Source organism: Monodon monoceros, unplaced genomic scaffold, assembly GCF_005190385.1.
Source record: "Monodon monoceros isolate NGI ecotype Baffin Bay Population unplaced genomic scaffold, NGI_Narwhal_1 Super_Scaffold_22, whole genome shotgun sequence".
Lineage (NCBI taxonomy): Eukaryota > Metazoa > Chordata > Mammalia > Artiodactyla > Monodontidae > Monodon > Monodon monoceros.
In genome coordinates this window covers 78,608,026-78,627,474 of record NW_021703779.1, presented here as the reverse complement: position 1 = coordinate 78,627,474, position 19,449 = coordinate 78,608,026, and the positions used below count along the sequence as shown (strand labels likewise).

The 19,449-nt window shown below is 37.7% G+C and overlaps 2 non-coding genes across 2 annotated transcripts; both read left to right on the top strand.

Moving 5' to 3' along the window:
- Nucleotides 1-815: 815 nt before the first annotated feature.
- On the top strand, nucleotides 816-922 carry LOC114906632. The gene has a single exon (XR_003796457.1). It is a non-coding gene; the product is annotated as a U6 spliceosomal RNA (small nuclear RNA).
- Nucleotides 923-10,828: 9,906 nt separating this feature from the next.
- LOC114906644 lies at nucleotides 10,829-10,931 on the top strand. Its single transcript, XR_003796465.1, has one exon. It is a non-coding gene; the product is annotated as a U6 spliceosomal RNA (small nuclear RNA).
- The last annotated feature ends 8,518 nt before the right edge of the window (nucleotides 10,932-19,449 follow it).

The window sequence follows — 19,449 nt, the reverse complement described above, 5'->3', positions numbered from 1 at the left end:
GGCACCAGAATGTTAACTGCAATTATCATTTTAGAGGGCTCTTTCTTAATATTGGATTGACTTCTTCATAAAGACAGAAAAATTATATTTGCCTAAGTCTAGATCCTGTCAAGATTCTACTTTTCTTTTCTCAGCTAATTCTGAAATTATTCCCCCATGCAGACAGCAAGTCAATAAAGCCCAGTAGAAAAGATCCTATGCCGCAGAGATCAGATCCCAATTCGGCACTTACAAGGCATAAGACATTGGACAAGTTGCCTTAGTTTAAAAAATCTGTAAAGTAAATATAATAGCATACCTACTTCATAGGGTTATTGTGACCATTAATATGTAACTTGATAGAGTGCTTAGCCTATATAACTCTGCTTAAAAAATATTGGTTCTTTTATTATTTTTAAATTACGTTTTATTATACTTGATCCCAACCAGATCCTCTCTTGTTAACCAGCTCCGCATCATTCCTTGTTGTTTTTTGGCTGAATCCTACTACAGTCCATGTTGGTTACAATCAGCAGAGAACTCTATGCACAGTTGCTCAAAGGATAGGGTCTTTATTAAATGTTTCTACCACTCTGGCCACTTATGTCCTCATTAGCTATTGCACAGATTCATATTGCTGGAACTTAAGGTGGGGATGTGGCTCCCTTCCAATCAGCACTCTGAAAAAAAAAAAAAAGCCAGTTGCTATACAGAAAAACCTTTTCTCTCTCTCATCTCCAGGCTAAATGGAAAGAGGAGTTTAATAGTTTGCCCTGTCTTTGGCTGTATGCCACCCAAAAGCATTCAACCATTACTAAATTAGAAATGACTTCATGGTGCTCACTTCAGCAGCATATACACTGTAACTGGAATGATTCAGAGAATATTAACATGGCCTCTGCACAAGGATGACATACCAACTCATGAAGCATTTCATAATTTTAAAACAGGCACTTTCATATATTGTGCTGAAAGTGAAAATGATAAAACCCCTATAACAGTGAATCCAGCTATATCTTCCCAAATTGCAAATGTATTTACCCCTTGATCCAGCAATCCTGAGTTTAGAAATCTATCCTTCACATATATGAAATGATGTATTTACATTGCAGACAGAAAAAATTAGGATGTTCTCTATACATTGATATAGAGAAATATTCAAAATATGTAATAAAAAATACTGTTTTGAGATATGAAACAGATTAACTTTTGTATAAGGGGCATGAGAATATATATTTACATTTGCTTGTATTTGCATAAAGAAACAGAATAAACTAATAAAAATAATTACCTATAGTATGGATAGAAAATTATAGCCAGCGGGACTGCTGCCTATTTTTAGAAATAAAATCTTGTTGGAACACAGCCATACCATTTGTTTCTGTATTGTCTATGGCTGCTTTTGCACTGCAATGGCAGAACTGAGTAATTGCAACAGAGTCCACATGGCTTGCAAGCCTAAAATATTTATTACTTGGGCCTTTACAGAAAAAGTTTGCCAACTCCTGACTATAGGGTAGTAGGAATGGATAAGAACAGGGATGGAAGTAAGGTGTCTCAATGTACACACTCTTTTATATGTCTTTGGTTTTTGAACTTTTGAATGAGTGTATTGCCTTTTTATAAAAATAAAATAAAAACAAAATCAATGAAATCTTGTTTGAATCTTCTGGGTAGGAAACAGACGACAATAAACCTAGAGCAGGGATTTGTGTTTGGGCTTTGAGCAGCCCAAACAAATTTAACAAATATTTGTGAAATTAAAAAATAATCGGGCTTCCCTGGTGGCACAGTGGTTGAGAGTCTGCCTGCTGATGCAGGGGACACGGGTTCGTGCCCCGGTCTGGGAAGGTCCCACATGCCGCGGAGTGGCTGGGCCCGTGAGCCATGGCCACTGAGCCTGCGCGTCCGGAGCCTGTGCTCTGCAACGGGAGAGGCCACAACAGTGAGAGGCCCGCGTACCACAAAACAAATAAAAAATTAAAAAATCAACTTAGAAAATTCATTTAAAATGAAAAAATTACATTATGGTTACTCCCTGTGTTGCACTCTCAAAAAATCACCCACATATACAATAGCCTGAAGTGTTCTTGTTTGGCTACTTCATACACATATATGGAGTCTACTAAGAGCCAGGCACTGTGCTAGGCAGGTAGTGAGAACTATATTTGTTGATATTATGATTAGACACTTTTAATCTAATATATATTGAGCTCTTATTATGTGTTACATGCTGTTTTCAGTGCTTTATATACATCATCTCATTTAATCCTCACAAAATCCCAAATTTATAACTTCAGCCCAGTCTTCTTTCCTGAACTCCAGACTCACATAGCCAACTGCCTACTCAGCTTCTCCATTTGGCTGTCTAATAGACATCTCAGACTCAATTCCCCCAAAAGTGAACTGGATATTTCTTCCCACAATATAACTGCTCCATCCACAGCTTTCTATATCTCATTGGACAGCAATTTCATCCTTCCAGTTGCTCAAGCTGAAACACTCAGAGTCTTCCTTTAACCTCTCTCTTCCTCTCATATGACACATCTCATTCTCCACCTCTAAAATTATCTAGAATCTGACAACATCTCATCATATCCACTACCACCACCCTATTCTGATGCTCTGGGCCATCATCATCTCACACTCAGCCTTGTCACTGATTTCCTTGTTTCTCCTCTTGCCCCTTTACAATCTATGTCCAATATAGCAACCAGACTTATCCCTTTAAATGTAAGGTTAGTCATATCACTCCTCTTCTCAGTACCAGATAATGTCTCCCTTTTTCATTCCCAGTAGAGGCCATTATCCAAGCCTCTATTCATCTGAGGCCTACTCTGATCATACTCTTTAAAAGAAAAATTCTGTCCTCTCAATTCCTATCCCAACTACTCCTCCCCTTACTCTGTTCTATAATTTATTTTTCTGTATCATTTTCCTCTTTTAACCCTATATCATTTCTTTATGTATGTCTTTTTGTTTATTGTCTGTCTTTGTGGTAAAAAGTAGACTCTCAAATATTTGTCAAATTAATAAACAGTTTCTTGGGATGTAGGGATTATTTCTTCCTCCATTGTACAGAAGAGGAAAAAAGGCTCAGACAGGTTAACTGATTTGCTCAGAAAATTAATCAGGAACAGGGCAAGGAATTAAACCAGAAACCTCAGACCCTAAAGTTCATAGTCTTAACCACCCAACAACTTCCTGCAATTTATGGTTTAATGCAGGCTATGCCCACCTCTGTGTATATTGCTCAGGCACAAGGGTAGCTGCAAAGCAGGATCAGCAGTTGTCATGGAACTGGAATATAGCTCTCCAGAGAATAAAGCAAGCAAATGGGAAAAACACATGGGTGATAAAATGGTGCCATTCACGTTGACAGTTTCTGATATAGCCTTACCTGGATAATGGCAAAAAGCCATACTTGAAGGGTTTTACCATCAACCTACATTTTCTTCTTCACTTACTCTGCACAATTGTGTTAATGATACTTAGGCCAAGTCAAATAAAACATTTCCAACTGCCTGAGTTACAGAGTCATTTCATGAGTAAATATCCATTAACGTTTCATGCCAAGGCATGGTAGGATTGTTTAGGCAGAGTCCTTTGGGTAAAAGAGCCCCAGGAAGTAGAAACCTTTGTCAAAATGTGAATTGTGACTAAGCCTTCAGTATCTCCTCTTCAGGTGGGCTTCAACTTCTAATGCAGCCTAAGGGGCAGAGAGTGTACTGAAAGAATTCACAAATTTTCCACAGAATTCCTGTGACCTAGTAATTCTGCTCTCTTACAAATGCCTACTAAATGTTTTATTTTGCTTAGTGAAAACATTTAGAGGATGGTGGCACTCAAAATATGCTTATAGCCCAGTTCCTCCTGGGATAGGTGGATGGTGGGCTCTGGGGGAATTTGCCTTTCCCAGTTCCATGTAATTTGTCATTGTCTGCTCAATGCCCAGTGGGAGTAAACCAGGTCAGAGCCTTTTAAACTGGGCCCTAGGGCCCCTAAGGAGCTTACTAAATTCCGTGTAATATTTTACAGGTAAACTTTAGACCTCAGATCCTTTTGTAAAAGTGCTGATTTTTTAAAATAACTTTTTGTGATTGCTGATTCTGTATCCAGTCGTTCCCTTTTCTCAAAATTATAGTCTTTTATTTTCCCTGTAGTGTAAGAAAGAGAATACAGTGGCTTAGAAAACTGATTCTAGAGCCAGAATGCTCAGATTCAAATCCTGACTTAGTCATTCACTATGAGTTCATGGTTGTTAGTTAACCTCATTAATCTGTTCACTCATTGGTAAAATGGGCTATTTTGAGAAATCAATGGGATCAAATTCGCAATTAATATTGTAATGTATGCGAATGTTTAGTATGATACTGACATATAGTACTCTTATTTTTATATGCTCCCAAGTATGAGATTATATAAAGGACTCAGAGTCTGCAAGACTGGTTCTGGAATCCCAGCTTTGCCATGGACCACTGTAGAACTTTAAGTTAAGCAACTTTATTTCCTCCCACCAAATTTTTTTCATCATGAAATGAAAGGATTGAATTAAGTAATCTGAAGGTTCTTCTAGTTCTAGCATTGAATAATGTTCTATAATATTCTATAATAAGGACCAATCCAGAAAAAAGTTATAAGGTAGTTTTCAATTCTAGGCCTAAAATATTTAACTTCATAAGTAATACTGTGAAAAGAAAATTTTCATTCTAAAACATGTAAGATCTATTCTTAATTTCACTCCCTTAATATTTGCCTTCTTATTGTAGATCACAGCCCCCCCAAAAAATGTCTCATTTTTGCAAACCAGCATGTATTTTGTTTCATGACAATTTGCTTCCTATAAGGAGATTGCATTATCAAACTTTACCACTCATAGTTCAACACATTTTCCTCTTTAATATAAAGGTTATTTTACTTCAGAAAAGTACAAATCTTTTAATTAGAAAACAATTGAATGATGTTTTATATTGTCTCATAGGGATAAAGAATTTCCCATTTATCAAGTACTTGGGGAGAAATCACAGTTGGGTTGAGGCAGTGCTCATTTCACTTAGTGAAAGTAACCTGATCCAACTAGAAACAGAAATGGGGAGAAGACTGTCCTTCTACGTAGATCTAAATGTCCAAACGATTTAGAGCTGGTCAGCTTAAAGAATGAAAATCTGTGTATTACTTAGTTTTGCTGTGGTAACAAATGACTCAAGAATCTCAGTGGTTTGTAATGACAAAGGTTTATTTCTTGCTTGTGTTACATGTTAGTTGCAGGTTGGCGGCAATGCTGTGCTGCCTCATGTGACTTCTTCCAGGATCCAGGCTGAGGAGCAGCTCCCAATCTGGACCTACTACTCTCTGGCAGGGGGAAGGCAAGAGAGCTTATAAAACCACCTGATGGCTCTTGGAGCTTTTCCTTAGGACTGGCATACTGTCTGTGGTGATCATATTTGTTTAGCCAAAACAAATCATATGGCCAAACCTGAAGTCAACAGGGCAAGGACATATACTTCCTGCACAGAAAGGTATTGCAAGTCACATGGAAAGGAGTAAGGCTACAAACTCCTGTTACAAGGAAAGGGCCAGGGAGTAATTAGGAATAATGATACTATTAGGATAATAATTAGTATTAGTACTATTAGTAATTAGGATAATGATACTGCTTTCTGAGTCAGAAATGTTTATTTTTCTTTCTTCTACATGCAAAATAGACTCATAAATCTGGTCATGTTTCTCTTTGCTAGCTTGGTAAACTCCATGAGGACAAGGCTATGTCTACCTTACTAATGTATCCTTAGTGTTGTGCTTGAAACATAGTAGCTGCTCAAAAATATTGTTTAATTAATGAACGAAGGAATAAACTGAAATAGCCTGAATGAATAGCATATTTCCTTTTTGTCTGGAAAGGGACAGAGAAAGTACCCATGAATTGATGACAGACTCCATAAAGCTGAAGCAGGGCTCAGAAGTGGATTTAATGACCTGGGCCTATGAAAGACACTAGGTTTTTCTCTGAGCTGATACGACTGTGTTCTGTAGAACTGGGGAGAAATCAATTTGATTAAAATGAAGCTTATGGTTTGTAGTGCTATTTAGAGCTGATTAATGATGAACTCCTCTCATCAGAAATGTAATACCCTGACATTCTTTCCTGGGTTGCAAATAAGTTTCCATATAGCCGGCTGACATCTCCTTGACAAACCCAGAAGACAGAAAGCTTTCTTGGCCATCTTGCCCCTCATTAAACTTCAGTACCCACCCACTCACAAAGAAATCTTTGAAATTAGTACATGAGAGTTTTCTATTTTGATGGCTTGATGCTATTCGGGAGAAAAATAAGATTTTATCCACAACATGAAAAGAAACTGCCATTATTTTAAGAGAAACACTGTCTTTGTGATACCTTGAATTTTAAGGCATTTTCCTCCCACTTTTTTCTGAGCTTTTGAATATGTATGAATCATCAATATTTCCAGGGAGGCAGGAATCACCATCGCCTTTGTAATGATGATAATGCCAAGGGAGACAAAATGACTTGCTGACGGCAGAGTGAGTCAGCGAGTCAGCAGCTGAGTCAGAAGCAAAGCCCTGGTTTCCTAATTAGCAGGCTGGCGGTCTTAATGCCCAGGTTTCTGGCTTCATCTCATGTCCCCTGGCACTGCTGGGGCAGCTTGGAGGGGTTATATTATTATTCTGTTTTGTTGCAGCTCTGGTGGGTTCCTTCTGCCTCAATGTATTTGCTAACAAAAATTACACATGAGTAATCCTGAAAACTAACAAAAGAGAGGGTGGGAATAAAGTCATGCAGATGCATATTCATATAATCATTTGCCATGTCATTATAGCTCCTTTGAGTACACAAATTCTGATGGCAGCACATAGCCAGAGCACGTACTCTGCAAATGCCCTGTAGCCTGAAAAGTGAGTGTGTGAGGGCAAGAGAAACAGAGAGCTCCGAAATGTTAGTTCATTTCTTTCCCACTTTTTCAAAAAAACTTCTCTCTCTCTTTATACATGAGGACAGTTGAAACACAAAGAAGGTTTGCTGCTGGCCATTTTGACCATGCCAGAAATGCACTTCTCCTAATATTATGCTATAATAATTAGTTCATTCCCATTACACCCCTTGGCTGTTCAATCCTGAATGAAGGAAGGAAAATTTGTAGTGAAAAATAGGAGGCTCTTTTTGCATTCTTATTACAGAGCAGAAAAATGAGTGTCATGTTTCCTCCATCATCAATTTCTTTCTCTCTACTGGATCTTTCCTGCCAATAATTAAACATGTGTTATTTCAAAAGAAGGAAGGAAGGAACTAATGAACGAACGATCTTGACCCCACTTCCTACTCCAACTATGCCTAATTTTTCTCTTTCATTTTACAGCAAAACTCCTCAAAAGTGTGAGCTATACCAGCTGTTTCCAGTTTCTTCTTATTTTATCTTGAGCCCATTTCAAGCAGGCTTTGCTAAGATCTGTTTATTAAATTGACTGTATCACAGTTACTAATAAGCTCCATATTGCTAAATTCAGTGAGTGATCAATATTCAGTGTTTGGTCATCTTAATTGACCTTTCTGCAGCATTTGACACAGTTGGTGGTCCTTCTGCCTCTAAATACTGTTTTTTGATTTGTTTCCAGGATGTCTTACACTTTTAGTTTTCTTCCTACCTCATTGCCCACTCCTCAGTCTCCTTTGCTTACTTTTCCTTATCACCCATATCTTAAAACACTGACATGCTAAAGGGTTCAGTATGTGGTCTTCTTCTCCTTTCTAAACTCATGTCTTTAAAAATGTTCCATATTGAATAACTCCCAAATGAGTTACCTCCAGCCCAGACATCTCCTGTGAAATTCAGGCTAATACTGTTAATTGCAATGTCATTCTTCTAGTTTCGTAGACCAAATCCTTAGAGTGATTTTTACTCTGTTTCTTTTACACACTAAATCCAAATCCATCAGCAAGCAAATCCTTTCAGCTCTACCTTCAAAATATAGTATATCCAGAATCTTACCATCTTTCATCACCTCCACACTGCCAGTACTCTGGTCCTTCATTATTGATATAGCATCCTAACTGATCTTCCTGCTTCCACCTTTGTTTTCTTTCAGTCTCTTCTCAGCACAGCAGTGAGAATAACCCTGTCAAAACTGAAGCCAGCTCATGTCATGGCCCTGCTTCAGAGTCTTCCAGTGAAAAGGGGGAAATTTTTTAAACATTTCAAAAGGCTTCTAATATTACTCCAAGTAAAAGCCAAGGTAAATTGATACAGGGTCTAGCCTCCCATTACCTAATATCATCTCTTACTACTCTTCCCACTGCTCACTCTACTCCAACTGTTCCCAAAAATGTGCACCAGATATGGATCTGCTTAATGGCTTTGCACTTATTATTTTCTCTACCTGGGAAACTCTTCATCCAAATACCTACATGATTCACCTCCATACTACATCTGTGTCTTTATTCAACAGTTAACTTCTCACAATGGAATATTACTCATCTATCAAAAAGAATGAAATACTGTCATTTGCAGCAACATGGGTGGACCTAGAGATTATCACACTAAGTGAAGTCAGACAGAGAAAGACAAATATTATATATCACTTATATGTAGAATCTAAAAAATAATACAAATGAATCTGTATACAAAACAGAAACAAACTCACAGACATAGAAAACAAACTTATGCTTACCAAAGGAGAAAGGGAGGGAGTGGAGGGATAAATTAGGAGTATGGGATTAACAGACTCAAACAACTATACATAAAGTAGATAAGCAGCAAGAGTTTACTGTATATCACAGGGAACCATAATATCTTATAATAATCGATAACAGAAAATAATCTGAAAGAAAAAAATATATATATATCTATATAAAACCGAATCACTTTGCTGTATACCTGAAACTAACACAATATTGTAAATCAACTATAATTCAACTGAAAAAAAATTTAAAAACCAACTTCTCAGTGAGGACTTCTCTGGCTACCTGATATAAAGTTTTAAAATTTCCTTTTTCTCTTTGTACTTATTACCACCTAGAATATTATATGTTTTATTTTTATGTTATTTTCTGTCTTTCTCCACTAGTCTCAGAGAGATAGAGATATTGCTTTTGTTTTGTTTCCTGCTGGCACATAAAACTTTATTCACGCTAGTGAATGAGTGACTGGATGAATGAATGAATTTGGTGGTAATAACAAACTAATATTTTATATGTAGATAGCAATTAGCTCCTACTGAATAATTAATCATCCCCAAATTTAGTGAGTTAAAACAACTATTTAGCTCATGATTTTATGGATCAATAATTTTGTCTGAACACAAACTAGACAGTTCTTCTGGTCTTGGCTGGTCTAACTAATGTATTTTAGTCAGCTGCAAGTCAGCTAAGGAGTTTTCCTTCTTAGACTTAGCTCGCTGTCAGCAAAGAAAACATTGGCAACTAAGCCACATGCCTGTCATCATTGAGAAGGCTACTCCGAACTGTTCACCTGGGACCTGGACAGGGTTCTGAGAGAGAGCAGAAGTGTGCAAGGTCTCTTAAGACCTAGGCTAGGAACAGCCACAACATCATTTCAGCCACATTTTATTAATCGAAGAAAGTACAAGAATAGCCCAAATTCAAGGGGTGGGTAAATAAGATCCTCCCTTTAATGGAAGGAGTTACAAAATCACATTGCAAAGAGGCATGGATACGGGGAGGGGGGTGATTTCAGCCATTTTTGCAAACAATCTAAAACTGTAGGCTACCAAGGGAAGATCAAAAACCCTGTCCAGAGAGCTTTCTGAAACAGAAACAGATGACCAACTCAACTGAGTGGTTCAGCCTAAAACAAGAATTAATAATCTCTCAGTATCCATGTATCTTTCAACAAGATCAACCTTTCTATTTAAGTAATCTATCTTCCACTTTTTACGTCATTTACGGCTCAGGATCGATATTGTGAAACAACGTAATAGAAAATAATAAGAACAGTGATTTTTAAAACTGAGTATTCCATTTTTAGATTCGTTTCTTTCTGTACACATTTATGTGGGAGACAATTCTCCATGGGTCTCTCATGTTTCTACAAGTCTTCTGAGCACTATAAGTTTTCATTCTGGACCATCTTTTCAAGTACATTTATATAGCAAATGGCTTTGGAAGATAAAGATACTGACTCCTTCCAGAGCAAAGAGCAGGTTTGTTTACTCTCTAGTGTAATAAAGATATTATCTCCTTCTAGGAGATATTGGAGATATTAACTCCTTCAGTCAGGTTTGTTTGCAGCCCACTGTAAAAGATTCTGGTTCCCTGAACTCAGTGTTCTTCAACTGTGACATAAACGCACTACATGTACAGAATTCACCTAGGACCACTCCATATTGCCCCCATGGAACTTGAGGGCAAGAGGAACTGACGCGAGCATGAAGATCATACTGGCTACTGTGCTGTGAAAAATAAAGTCCTTTGAATCTGACCCAGTAGTCTTTTTTTTTCTGCCAGTATCCATGAAATTTAGCAAGCTAACTGGTTAGCTTGCAAGTATGGTAAAAAAAAAATCCCAGAACTTTCACAGTTCTTAATTTTTAAAAAATAATTTGCATTCTTTAAATAATTATACATTTAAATCATATGGGCACATACCAGGTTGTTTACAAATATGGTGAACATAAAAACATCATCACTTTTCTTTGAGTCTCTACAGTATAATCTATTATGGTTTGGCTACTTATGGGAACAAATATCTTACATGAAAGTGAACTGTTCTAGATTTTTTTCTGCATGTAGTTTACTCTCCAAAGTAATGTGCACTTTTTAAAATCACAAAGTTCCACAAAAGTAAAACTTCTTGTTTAAAAAGAAATACCATTTTCACTTCAGCAGTACACATACTAAAGTTAATATGATACAAAGAAGATTATTAAGGTCTGTACTCAAGGATGATATGAAAATTTATGAAATGTTTCATATTTGGGGGAAGAAAATGAATAAAAGAATGTCTTGATAATATAAATAAATATATAAAATAATATACAATATAAAATAATAAATATATATAATATAAAAGAATAAAAGAAAAAGGAAGATTAAACAGTTGGGTTAAATATAAAACTAATAATAAGATGGTAGATAAAAGCCAGATATATCAATAATCATTTTAAATGCAACTGATGTCCTAATTAAAAGACTAAAATTGTCAAAGTGGATTAAAAATTACATGTTCTTTTAAGTGGAAATCAAGGGGTACTTATATTAAATAAAAGGACACAGATGCTTAAAAGTAAAAAAGATGATGAAAGACATACCATTTAAGTAGTAATCAAAAGAAAACTGGTATAGCTATAATATGATGATGAAAAAAAGACTATGGTAAGAAATATTACTGGAGAAATATATGTGCAGCACATAATAATAAAAAGTCAGTCCAAAACCCCACTTGAGGGACATTCTGCAAATACCTGACCAATACTCTTCAGAACTGTCAAGTTCATCAAAAACAAAAAAAGTCTGAGAGACAGTCATAGCCAAAAGGAATCTAAGGAGACATGATAAGCAAATGTAATGTGGTATCCTGGATGAGATACTGTAACAGAGAAAGTACATCAGGGGAAAACTAAGGAAATATGAATAAAGTACGGTGTTTAGGCTATAATAATGAATCAATATAGGTTCATGAATTATAACAAATGTACCATTGTATTATAAGATTTTAATAAGAGGGCATCCTGAATGGGATAAACTCTCGGTGCTGTCTTCCCAATTTTTCTATTAATTTAAAAGTATTCTAAAATGAAAATTTCATTTAAAAATATATAATATAGATAATTTATATCTAGTATTTAAAAAAACTAAAAATCCATAAAAAGCAGACAATCCAAAAGAAAAATGAACAAAATTTTTGAATATATACTTACAAACAGAATATCCAAGTGGGGAAAAAATATGAAAACTTGCCCTATCTCATTAGCCCTTCAGGTTATGTAAATCAAAATCACAATATAATAACACTATCCACCCATGAGAATGATTAAAATGAAAAAAACAAAAGTAACTGTTCCCAAGGGTTAGAGCAACTGGAACTTTCATACGTTGCTGCAGGAGTGTTATTGGCATAACACTTGAAAAAGTGTTTACTAAAACTGAATATACACATACTGTATGATGCAGTAATTCCACTCCTCTGGTATATACCATCGAAATGCTTACACATACTCACCAAAAGACACATATGAGAATGTTCATAACAGCACTACTTGTAATAACCCCAGTTGGAAGCAAACTTTTGATTCTGATTTTCAGAGCACTCAACTTTGATTAGAGAATCTGCCCAACTTATTTTGCTCCTGATATTACTTCCGGTTTGCGATCTCCACTTAACCCTGGATTTTCATTAGTGTCTCTGAACCAGCCTAAGAACTTTCCCTTAACCGAAATGAACAGTTCTTCAGAGGATAATCAGGGGATTCCTTTGGGCTAAATCAGAGGAATAAAAGGAGTTAGGTTGAGGTACTGCTGTAAGAAATAGGCTCATGAGATTTCTTCAACTAAGTAGAAAACCAGCACCATGGATGATGTCAGAAGTAAAGACAAAACAGTTACAAATCTTGTTTGCTTTAAAGAACCTTTGTGCAAGGCTGAGAACATAAGCTGATCAGTTGCTTTCACGCTTTCTTTAGGTACTGTTTCAAACAGAGCAACAAAAATCTAACCCCACATAATGAAATAATATAATGTCATATGTTCACTTCATATACATTTGGCTATAATTCACTCAAGTAACACATTATGAATGCAAATGAATCATTTTAATTTATAATGAAGTGGTAAACAGTAAAGAGCACATTTATGGTCATGCTTTGCGGGACTTAACATGGGTAAAGAATGGAAAGAGGAAAAAGTTCTCCAGTGCCTACTACAGTGTCTGGCACAGAGTAGGTGATTTAAAAATATATGTTGACAACTGGAAGAATCCTCTATCTGTTTGTAAAAGGAGAGAAGAGGCAGCGTCTGATGAAAGGGTTCTTTTTTTATGAACATACTACTCATACTGCTCACAGTAACTGATGGCTAGTCTCTGCAAAGTACATTCTTTTGAATAGATAAACCAAATATTTGTAAAATGTCATCCTGCTTATTCTCTCAAAGGATGATTAAAAACAAACCCCTCTTTTCAAGGTGTAATTATGTACAATTGTCAAAAACTTTTGCAAATATAATTTATAACTCATATTTAAATTTTCATGTTAAATTAGTGGAAGTTGTTACTTAAAAAGAAATAGCAAAAAAGTTTGTTAGGGCTTTGAATAAATTTCTCCCTCCTTAGAAAATGTGTCATTGGTAAAAGGGCAAATTTAATATTGACCAGTAAATTAGTTTTCTTTTGCTTTTAGAGATTATAACAATGGATTTATCTGAAAATATAGATTGAGACGGTATTAACTACATCCTTTTTAGATCCATAGAATAATTTTGGGGGAGAATTACTCATTTTCTTCTTACTAGTATTACCAGATTAATTAATCATCTGAAAAATCAGTATGCTTATTTGTTCCGGTGGTTGACCATATTCATTAGAAATATCCATGCCAAAAGGAATTTTCTTCTAGAAAGCATATTTATATTGGACTCAGTGATACAGTGTTTAGCTGGTTATTTTGTTTTATGTATGCATTATTCTTTAACTGCAACTCAAATGTGAATTATACCCATTGTCAATAGGTAGAAATTACTTGTCTGTCAAGTTTATTGTAGAAGCATTTAAAATGCAAAAAAGATTAAATCATAAATTTATGTTTCCCTAGAACCCAGTGAACCATAAAAATAATGCAAAGTTTGCTGAAAGTTTGCCAGACATCAACATTTAGAATTAAGCTCGACATTTCTGTCCTTTACTCATTAAATTTCTGGCCATGCACTTCATACGGTATATACAGTGGGTCATTGTGAAGTATCAAGCCAAGTATAAAATCTGTAATAGTTTTCAGAAGTGAAGAAAATTCAGTCTCCCATGGAAAAGAATAAAATGGGATGCCCCCAAAATAGATAAAAAGGAACTTCCCTGGTGGTGCAGTGGTTAAGAATCCACCTGCCAATGCAGGGGACATGGGTTTGAGCCCTGGTCTGGGAAGATCCCACATGCCACAGAGCAACTAAGCCCGTGCACCATAACTACTGAACCCGCGTGCACAGCTACTGAAGGCCGTATGCCTAGAACCCATGCTCCACAACAAGAGAAGCCACCTCAATGAGAAACCCGTGCACCACAATGAAGAGTAGGCACTGCTCACCACAACTAGAGAAAGCCCATGCACAGCAATGAAAACCCAACACAGCCAAAAATTTAAAATAAATAAATAAATTTTTTTTTAAAAAGAAAAAAGCCAACAATACAGATTATAATTAATTTGGAGCTCTTCCAAATTCAGTGAAATAATTGATAGGAAAACATCAAAAATCCCAAAATAAAGATAAGATTGGACTTTATTCTAAAAGATATGTTGAGGAGGAGAGGGGGAAGATGGTGGAAGAGTAAGACGCAGAGGTCACCGTCCTCCCCACAGATACATCAGAAATACATCTACACGTGGAACAAGTCCTACAGAACACCTACTGAACGCTGGCAGAAGACCTCAGACCTCCCAAAAGGCAAGAAACTCCCCACGTACCTCAGCAGGGCAAAAGACAAAAGAATAAACAGAGACAAAAGAATAGGGACGGAACCAGCACCAGTGGGAGGAAGCTGTGAAGGAGGAAAGGTTTCCACACACTAGGAAGCCCCTTCATGGGTGGCAACTGCAGGAGGCGGAGGGGGGAAGCTACGGAGCCGTGGAGGAGAGCACAAGAACAGGTGTGCGGAGGGCAAAATGGAGAGATTCCCCCACAAAGGATTGGTGCCAACCAGCACTCACCAGCCTGAGAGGCTGGTCTGCTCACCCACCGGGGTGGGCGGGGCTGGGAGCTGAGGCTCGGAATTTGGTCAGACCACAGGGAGAGGACTGGGGCTGGCTGCGTGAACACAGCCTGCAGGGGGTTAGTGCACCACGGTTAGCCGGGAGGGAGTCTGGGGAAATGTCTGGACCTGCCAAAGCAGCAAGAGACTTTTTCTTCCCTCTTTGTTTCCTGGTGTGCGAGGAGAGGGGATTAAGAGCACTGCTTAACAAGCTCGAGAGACGGGCGGGAGCAGCGGCTAACAGCACGGACCCCAGAGACGGGCATGAGACCCTAAGGCTGCTGCTGCCGCCACCAAGAAACCTGTGTGCGAGCACAGATCACTATCCGCACCTCCCCTCCGGGGAGCCTGTGCAGCCTGCCACGGCCAGCATCCAGGGATCCAGAGGCAACTTCCCTGGGAGAACGCACGGCGCGCTCAGGCTGGTGCAACGTCACGCCGGCCTCTGCCCCCGCAGCCTCGCCCCACACTGTATACCCCTCCCTTCTCCTGGGCTGAGTGAGCCAGAGTCCCCGAATCAGCGGCTTATTTAACCCCATCCTGTCTGAGCAAAGAACAGACGCCCTCCAGTGACCTACATGCAGAGGCGGGGCCAAATCCAAAACTGAGCCCCGGGAGCTGTGCGAACAAAGAAGAGAAAGGGAAATCTCTCCCAGCAGCCTCAGGAGCACCGGATTAAATCTCCACAATCAACTTGATGTACCCTGCATCCGTGGAATACTTGAATAGACAACGAATCATCCCAAATTGAGGAGGTGGACTTTGAGAGCAAGATTTATTATTTTTTTCCCCTTTTCCTCTTTTTATGAGTGTGTATGTGTATGCTTCTGTGTGAGATTTTGTCTATATAGCTTTGCTTTCACTATTTGTCCTAGGGTTCTATCCATCCGTTTTTTTGTTTGTTTTAGTTTAAAAAAATTTTTCTCTTAATAATTATGTTTTATTTTAATAACTTTATTTTATCTTTATTTTATTTTACCCTCCTTCTTTCTTTCTTTCTACTTTTTCTCCCTTTTATTCTGAGCCGTGTTGATGAAAGGCTCTTGGTGCTGCAGCCAGGACTCAGTGCTGTGCCTCTGAGGTGGGAGAGCCAACTTCAGAACACTCGTCCACAAGAGCCATCCCAGCTCCATGAGATATCAAATGACGAAAATCTCCCAGAGATCTCCATCTCAACACCAGCACCCAGCTTCACTCAACAACCAGCAAGCTACAGTGCTGGACACCCTATGCCAAACAACTAGCAAGACAGGAACACAACCCCACCCATTAGCAGAGAGGCTGCCTAAAATCATAATAAGTCCACAGACACCCCAAAAAAGACCACCAGACATGGACCTGTCCACCAGAAAGACAAGATCCAGCCTTATCCACCACAATACAGGCACTAGTCCCCTCCACCAGGAAGCCTAAACAACCCACTGAACCAACTTTAGCCACTGGGGACAGACACCAAAAACAACGGGAACTCAGCCTGCAAAAAGAAGACCCCAAACACAGTAAGATAAGCAAAATGAGAAGACAGAAAAACACACAGAAGATGAAGGAGCAAGATAAAAACCCACCAGACCTAACAAATGAAGAGGAAATAGGCAGTCTACCTGAAAAAAGACTTCAGAATAATGATAGTAAAGATGATCCAAAATCTTGGAAGTAGAATAGACAAAATGCAAGAAACATTTAACAAGGACCTAGAAGAACTAAAGATGAAACAAGCAATGATGAACAACACAATAAATAAAATTAAAAATAATCTAGAAAGGATCAAGAGCAGAATAACTGAGGCAGAAGAACGGATACATGACCTGGAAGATAAAATAGTGGAAATAACTACTGCAGAGCAAAATAAAGAAAAAAGAATGAAAAGAACCGAGGACAGTCTCAGAGACCTCTGGGACAACATTAAATGCACCAACATTCGAATTATAGGGTTTCCAGAAGAAGAAGAGAAAAAGAAAGGGACTGAGAAAATATTTGAAGAGATTATAGTTGAAAATTTCCCTAATATGGGAAAGGAAATAAATAGTCAAGTCCAGGAAGCACAGAGAGTCCCATACAAGATAAATACAAGGAGAAACCCGCCAAGACACATATTAATCAAACTGTCAAAAATTAAATACAAAGAAAACATATTAAAAGCAGCAAGGGAAAACACACACACACACACACACACACACACACACACACACACAAGGGAATCCCCATAAGGTTAAGAGCTGCTCTTTCAGCAGAAACTCTGCAAGCCCGAAGGGACTGGCAGGACATATTTAAAGTGATGAAGGAGAAAAACCTACAACCAAGATTACTCTACCAGCAATGATCTCATTCAAATTTGATGGAGAAGTTAAAAGCTTTATAGACAAGCAAAAGCTGAGAGAGTTCAGCACCACTAAACCAACTTTACAACAAATGCTAAAGGCCCTTCTCTAGGAAAGAAACACAAGAGAAGGAAAAGACCTACAATAACAATCCCAAAACAATTAAGAAAATGGGAATAGGAACATACATATCGATAATTACCTTAAGGGTGAATGGATTAAATGCTCCCACCAAAAGACACAGACTGGCTGAGTGGATACAAAAACAACACCCATATATATGTGGTCTACAACAGACACACTTCAGACCTAGAGACACATACAGACTGAAAGTAAGGGGGTGGAAAAAGATATTCCTTGCAAATGGAAACCAAAAGAAAGTTGGAGTAACAATTCTCATATCAGACAAAATAGACTTTAAAATAAAGACTATTAGAAGAGACAAAGAAGGACACTACATAATGATCAAGGGATCGATCCAAGAAGAAGATATAACAATTGTAAATATTTATGAACCCAACATAGGAGCACCTCAATACATAAGGCAAATACTAACAGCCATAAAAGGGGAAATCGACAGTAACACATTCATAGTAGGGGACTTTAACACCCCACTTTCACCAATGGACAGATCATCCAAAATGAAAATAAATAAGGAAACACAAGCTTTAAATGATATATTAAACAAGATGGATGTAATTGATATTTATAGGACATTCCATCCAAAAACAACAGGATACGCATTTTTCTCAAGTGCTCATGGAACATTCTCCAGGATAGATCATGTCTTGGGTCACAAATCAAGCCTTGGTAAATTTAAGAAAATTGAAATTGTATCAAGTATCTTTTCTGACCACAACACTATGAGACTAGATATCAATTACAGGAACAGGTCTGTAAAAAATACAAACACATGGAGGCTTAACAATACACTACTTAATAGCGAAGTGGTCACTGAAGAAATCAAAGAGGAAATTAAAAAGTACCTAGAAACAAATGACAATGGAGACACGATGACCCAAAACCTATGTTATGCAGCAAAAGCAGTTCTAAGAGGGAAGTTTATAGCAATACAAGCCCACCTTAAGAAACAGGAAACACCTTGAATACAAAATCTAACCTTGAACCTAAAGCAATTAGAGAAAGGAGAACAAAAAAAAACCGAAGTTAGCAGAATGAAATAAATCATACAGGTCAGATCAGAAATAAATGAAAAAGAAATGAAGGACACGATAGCAAAGATTAATAAAACTAAAAGCTGGTTCTTTGAGAAGATAAACAAAATTGATAAATCATTAGCCAGACTCATCAAGAAAAAAAGGGAGAAAGGGCTTCTCTGGTGGTGCAGTGGTTGAGAGTCTGCCTGCCGATGCAGGGGACATGGGTTCATGCCCCAGTCCGGGGAAGATCCCAGATGCCACGGAGCGGCTGGGCCCATGTCCATGGCCACTGATCCTGTGTGTCCGGAGCCTGTGCTCCGCAACGGGAGGGGCCACAACAGTGAGAGGCCCGAGTACCGCAAAAAAAATAAAATAAAATAAGGGAGAAGACTCAAATCAATAAAATTAGAAATGAAAAAGGAGAAGTAACAACTGACACTGCAGAAATACAAAAGATCATGAGAGATTACTAGAAGTAACTCTATGTCAATAAAATGGACAACCTGGAAGAAATGGAGAAATTCTTAGAAATGCACCACCTGCCAAGACTGAATCAGGAAGAAATAGAAAATATGTATAGACCAATCACAAGCACTGAAATTGAAACTGTGAATAAAAATCCTCCAAAAAACAAAAGCCAAGGACCAGATGGCTTCACAGGAGAATTCTATCAAACATTTAGAGAAGAGCTAACACCTATCATTCTCAAACTCTTCCAAAATATAGCAGAGGGAGGAACACTCCCAAACTCATTCTATGAGGCCACCATCACGCTGATATCAAAAACAGACAAGGATGTCACAAAGAAAGAAAGCTACAGGCCAATATTACTGATGAACATAGATGCAAAAATCCTCAACAAAATACTAGCAAACAGAATCCAACAGCACATTAAAAGGATCATACACCATGATCGAATGGTGTTTATTCCAGGAATGCAAGGATTCTTCAATATACGCAAATCAATCAATGTGATACACCATATTAACAAATTGAAGGAAAAAAACCATATGGTCATCTCAATAGATGCAGAAAAAGCTTTTGACAAAATTCAACACCGATTTA